The sequence below is a fragment of the Vigna radiata genome, unplaced genomic scaffold (assembly GCF_000741045.1).
Source record: "Vigna radiata var. radiata cultivar VC1973A unplaced genomic scaffold, Vradiata_ver6 scaffold_330, whole genome shotgun sequence".
Classification (NCBI taxonomy): Eukaryota; Viridiplantae; Streptophyta; class Magnoliopsida; order Fabales; family Fabaceae; genus Vigna; species Vigna radiata.
Genome location: NW_014541823.1, coordinates 142,302 through 148,860, shown reverse-complemented (window position 1 = coordinate 148,860; position 6,559 = coordinate 142,302). Strand labels below are relative to the sequence as shown.

General features: G+C 24.4%; 1 non-coding gene across 1 annotated transcript; it reads left to right on the top strand.

Moving 5' to 3' along the window:
- The first annotated feature begins 3,725 nt into the window (after positions 1-3,725).
- TRNAR-CCG lies at positions 3,726-3,798 on the top strand. Its single transcript has one exon. It is a non-coding gene; the product is annotated as a tRNA-Arg (tRNA).
- Positions 3,799-6,559: the final 2,761 nt, after the last annotated feature.

The window sequence follows — 6,559 nt, the reverse complement described above, 5'->3', positions numbered from 1 at the left end:
GTAGTTTTGTCGCTTTTAGCCACTACAGGCCCCATCAGTCAGTGATGACAGTCCCTGCAGTTTTGATGCAAGTCCCATCCTTACTTGATGGCAATCCAGTCCCTAGAGTTTGTTGTTGCCGCACACTCTTGAAGACCGAATTGAGTTTATTTATTCCAAGTTTGGTCCATACAATCTGTATGCTCCAGCTTGAGGGGGAGTGTTAGAGATATTATATTTAGTTTATATTGTGTTTATGTTAATTAGGGAAATATAGTCCCTATATGTTTATTAGGAAAACATTGTTCTTATTTTATTTTATTTTATTCTTACATATTCATTTGTATTTGGGCTTAGCCCATATTTCTTATATTATAAATAGAGAACTCTATGTGTGTATTTAACACAAGGGATTAATTCCAATATATAATTTTCACTATATTTAACATTTTCAATATAAGAAAGTTATCATATTCTATGATAGTTTTAGTGTAATTTACTTTGCCAAGAGATAAGGTCATCATAAAGGAATGAAACATATTGACATCTAATTCATACACACAAAAGAAAAGATTAAGGAGTAAAAAATTAACATGTGAAAAAAAATCAAACAATATTTTCACAAAACCAATTTGAAAAAGTAAATTCATGCAACATTTGAACTTGCTAAATGTTGATTATCAGTAGTAGTCATTATTAACACTAGTTTGGAAGAAGATTCAAGAAAAGGTGGAACATTGAGAGATAATTGATTGAAAATCTTCATTTTTTGGAAGATCGTCTAGCTTATTTTATGGTATGTCTAGTTGTTGAAGTTGTCTAAGAGTTCTAGGTGCATAATATTGTTTTTGTTACTTAAGAATTATCTACTTTTATTAGTTAATTACTTAAGAATCATTTATTTTGTGTACATGGTTGCTAGTGTAACGAATTTAAGTGTTGAACAATTGTAATTCTTAAAGAGTCCATAATATTTCTCTAGGTGAATTGTAATATATTTAACCTATATATTGTTGTAGGTTTTATCATTGTTCAATGACTCATTCAATTTAAATAAATTTTTTTCTTGTTATATTTTCATGTTCACTCATATATTTGTAGGTTATTATTTTTCATAATTACCAACATTTACAAAAGAACAATAGGTTAAATCTAATAACGAAATAATATATGATATAAATGAACCGTTTAGAATGAAATTACTAAACATTGTACACATGTAAACATCTTAAACACACAACCTTTAAAACATACTTCAGTAAAGGTTATAACAGAGGTATCAAGTTAAACGCTTAACGTATTAAATGCATGTACGAATAATATCTATTGTTTTTGTTCTCTTTATCTGCACAGATCTCAAAAATACAAAGTTTTTTCAAATGTTTTGCATTGGATCATAAGAGTGTTAAAAGATAAGAGGACATTCTAGAAATGTCTCTTCAAGTGCTTTACACTCTACTCATCTGTACAAATTATCTCTTTAAAAGCATATAACATCTAACATCATACCAAAAGGTTATTACCCTCATAAAAGTCAATGCTTCTGAGTAACTGATCTTTTTCGAAAAAGATTATATAAAGAGGATTGCATGAAAAGAAGACAATAAGAATTATTATTGCTTTTACACTATCAACATTATATCTCGCTTACATCGTTTAACACTTTCTTTGAAAAGAAAACCATTGTTACAAGTTTTCATATATTCATTGAAAACTTATCTTCTCTATGAGATTTATTATCTGTACTTTTGTTCATAAAAACGTTTTACTATTTTTGTAGAATCAGAAATAATTTAAAATACTTGTTTGTTTAACTCAATGTGTTGTTAAAAGATATAGTTAGTTGGACTATTTGATACCAAGAGTGATTATACTTAATGTAAAACTAAGAGTTGTTAAACTCGTTGAAATCTTTTTAAAGATTAGTATAACTCCTTAAAAATACTTACGGGAAATTGGACATAGCTTAGTTTAGAGTGAACTAGTATAAAAACAAATCTTCTTTCTTTATATCTCTTTAAAGGTTTTAAACGTTTATAAAAATTCTTAAGTATTTGTACACCTTTAACTCTTCTAACAAAACATCTAACACTTTACTATGAAAAGTTTTAAATTCTATTCAAATATGTCTTTCTAGAATTTACTGTTATTTGATCACAAACTCATATTTCATTCATTTAGACTTTTTTGAAAAATAATATTAAAAATGGAACATAAGAATTTTTTTCTTTTTTTTTTCTAATCAAAATAAGCTTAATTGTAGTGTAATAGTTATAAAGAGAAAATAAGAATGCATTTATTTTCATTTGTCTTGTTTATCATAATAAAAAAACAAACAAACAATAAAGACGGTTAATATGAAATTTTTTCTTAAATAAAACAAAAGTGGAAACTAAATGAGACCAGCCAAATCCATATAACAAATTACTAAGATAATTTTTAAATAAAAACTAAACAATAGATAATTGATTTTTATTATGAAAAAAAAATTATAGATGATATAGAAGAATATCTTTTATACCTTATTATATTTTCTAAACTTATCTGCATAAGTGCATTTAAATTTCACCGACAAAACTTCATTCCCTTATTTACATTATTTAAGAAGAGAACAAAAAAACGTTTTACAGATAAAATAATAATCATTTTCTAACTAAACTCGTCTATAATCAACAGACCAAACATAATAAATAACCAAAATTGTCCATTAATCCTACATAGAGAAAATCAAATTAAAAATTACCTTAAAAATAAGTTAACAAAATAAGAAAAACATGACCATTATCAACATAAGCAAACTATAATTTTATTGAAGTAAAAAAAAAAAAACAGAAGGAAGGTTTAACAGAGAAGAAGCAATTAATTTAATTAATTTACAATTCCTGTTTCAGTTACTTACCAGAAATTCCTAATTAAGCTAATCAACCCTCAAATTACACATAATGAATCCTCACTAACATTTCCGATATGAGTTAATTTTTCAATAGGAAAAACTTAATATTTATTTCTCAACCAAAATGAATTTCCTCTTTCCTACTAAAATTTGATTTAGAAAATATAATAAGACATTGATTTAATCTACAAAAGTAAGAAAACTACATGAAAAATAAAAATAAAAATGGATCTTAAATATCACTTAGTTAAACTTAGTCCTTAATTAAACTTCAGTCCGCAAATAAATTGAGTAATAAGTTTTAAACTTGATGTTCAATTTGTTGTTTTTTTAACTTAGTTACATTTATCTTCAAATTATAAAGATGTCATTATTCTTAGAGTGAACTCTCTATTGTAGTTAAACTTTCCGTAGTTTGCACTTAACGAATAATTTTGGTTCCTAACAAAAAAAAAATAATTTATTTAAGTTTCTAAAATGAAACAATTTTAATCTAGCATTACCCATCTAGTTGAAAACAAAAAAACTAATATATTTCTGATGATAATAATAAAATGTATAATTAAAAGATTTTATTAACATTTTTTTCATATAAATATGTAAGTAATCTTGTTATTATTAATTAATATACAGAACAACATTTTCTGTTAGAAAAATATTAGTAATGAACTAGAATTTTTTTTAATCAAAAATATTGTCGAACTAAATGTACAATTAAAGTTTTATATGAATTTAGATTTCACATTTATAGAAATATAGGACCAAAATTATATTTAAGAATTTATTTATTTTGTTTGACTTTTAAAGATATAAAATTATAATAAAAACTATAATATCTGCCATACAAACATCTGATCGCGTGGCCTAATGGATAAGGCGCTCGCCTCCGGAGCGGGAGATTGTGGGTTCGAGTCCCATCGCGATCGAATTTTAAATTATTTTATATATTTTTATTTTATTACATAATTATAACCATTAATAAAATCTTTTAATTTATCATAGTTTCTTTTATTTTGATGAAAATTTAGAAGTATTAGTGTTATATAACATTACCAAAATTAATAAAAAATTACTTTTATAAATTTCTTTTTATAACGTTAACATAAATTTTACTAATATTTTTGCTTAACTTTGTTATAATAATAAATTTTGTTATAATATTTTTTTATATTTTTTTGAGTTATTTTTAACTACGAAATTTTAAAGTTCAATATTTTTTTATAAATTTCTCAATAATTATAATAAAATTTATATTAAGTGTATAAAGAATTATTTTATACAATTTTATTTTATTATATAATTATAACCATTAATAAAATCTTTTGAATATATATATATATATATATATATATATATATATATATATATATATATATATATATATATATATATATATATATATCATAGTTCTTTCTATGAAAATTTAGAAGTATTCGTATTATATAACTATAATATTACATAAATTAATAAAAAAAATACTTTCATAAAAAAACATTATAACTTTAACATAAATTTTACTAACATTTTTCTTAACTTTGTTATAATAATAAATTTTTTAATCATATTTTTATTAATTTTTTGAGTTATTTTTAACTAAGCAATTTTAAAGCTCAATAATTTTATATAAATTTCTCAATTATTATAATTAAATTTATATTAAGTGTATAAAGAGCCCTTTATTAAGAAAATAAGTCAAATTCAATAATATTTAAATTCTAAATGAATTAATCTATAATTGAGAGAGACATGTTGAAAATAGGTTGGTAAAACTGATTACTCATATTTATTTTAATTTCATTCATTATTAACTAGTTAAAAATGAGTTAGATTGACGCGTCACAACAAAATAAACTAAAATTTATAAATTTTGTTTAAACTTTTTAACTTTTTACTTTTAAAATCTCTCTATCTATCTATCTATTTATCTATCTATCTATCTATATATATATATATTTAAAGTAATATAATATAAAAAATTTAATGATTTAAGTTACATTTTATTTTAATTTTTAATGAAAAAACAGGTCATCACTTCGGATTCTCACCACTAATTTGATGAAATAGACAAGCTAGATTAAAATGGATTGATAGATTAAAATTTGGGTTAAATATGTTTTTGATATCTTAACTTTCAGTGAAAATTGAAATTAGTCCCTCTTCAAAATTTTAGCCTAATTTAGTTCCTTAACTTTGAAATGTATTAATTTAATCCTTTTAACCAAATTTTGTTAACTTTATTTGATATTTCAAATACGTTTTTAGTTATGATTAAAATAAAAATGTGTCAAACAGTGTAAACAACACAAATACTATCATGATACATGCTTGAAACAAAAAAAAACTAACAAAATTTAGTTAAAAGGACTAAATTCATACATTTCTAGAGTTGAAGGACTAAATTAGACTAAAGTTTTGAAGAAGAACTTATTCCAATTTTCGCTGAAAGTTAAGAGACCAAAATCATATTTAACCTTTACAATTTTAATCTGATACGAATAATAGTTTATTTTCTCATCCCTAGTCGAAACTCTTCAATATATTTTACATTTACGTTCTTGTTTTTCATTAATTGAACTTGGTGGTTAATAATTATCTTTTTTATATTTTTGAATAATTTGTACCCAATACCTTTTATATATATATATATATATAATTTACTTATAATTAAATGATTTTTATTTATTTATATAGCTCCTATTGTTTCTTAATGCAACCAATAATTTTCAAAAGGACATTTTATCCTTCATAAAAGTATTATGGATTGTCAGTTCAGGAAATTTTAGAAAAAGGTTTCTAAAATATTTGAAATATCATTTCAGGAATAAGATTCTCGTAGCAAAATTTTTAAAATAAAATTTTCAAAAAATATTTTCGGAACAAGATTATTAAAATGCATAAAATATATTATGGAAAAAGTTTTTTAGAACAAAGTTTTAAGATTAAATTTCGAAAATATATCTATAAAAAATACAAAAAAAAAAAATTGAACACATAAACCAAATCATTTTAACAAAAAAATAACCCATTTAATTACCCATTTACGTAATAAAACACCTTATATCATATTATTTAACACATGGTGGAATAGTGGTATCACACTTCACTAGTGAAAAAACGACATTTAATGTCAGCCCATAGACGTTGGTTAGCAGTTCACCGCCGTAATATCATGATTGGTGGCAAATCCGTAAATAACTGAAACTAGAAGATGTAGGCTACCTATGTAACCGATGTCTCAAACAATACATACGTTGGTTATACTACACATGGACGTCTAAAAGGTCTGTAGGAAGGTGAATAGTCACCATATAGACGTCTAATACGACAACACTGACGTCTATACCTGTTTGTACACGTCGGCTGGGGGCACGAGGCGTCTCTTGCTCGACCAGGAAGGTCAGTAGTCGCACTTAGACGTCGGTTAGCTGAGCGTTGAGGTCTGTGTCCTGACAGGTTGGTGGATGTAATTAATGTTCGTGTTGATAGACGTCGGTGCCCCTTATGAACAAACGTTTATAGCCTGATAGTTAGGTGGATTGTAATAATTTTTCCGCTATATAGACAACGGTCAAACAGCTGGTGACATCTATGACATTAGAGATGTCGGTCACCCATGCAACAGACGCCTAAAATCCGCGCCATTAATTATATTTAAATTATAAAGACGTCAAATTAGTGAGAGCACCG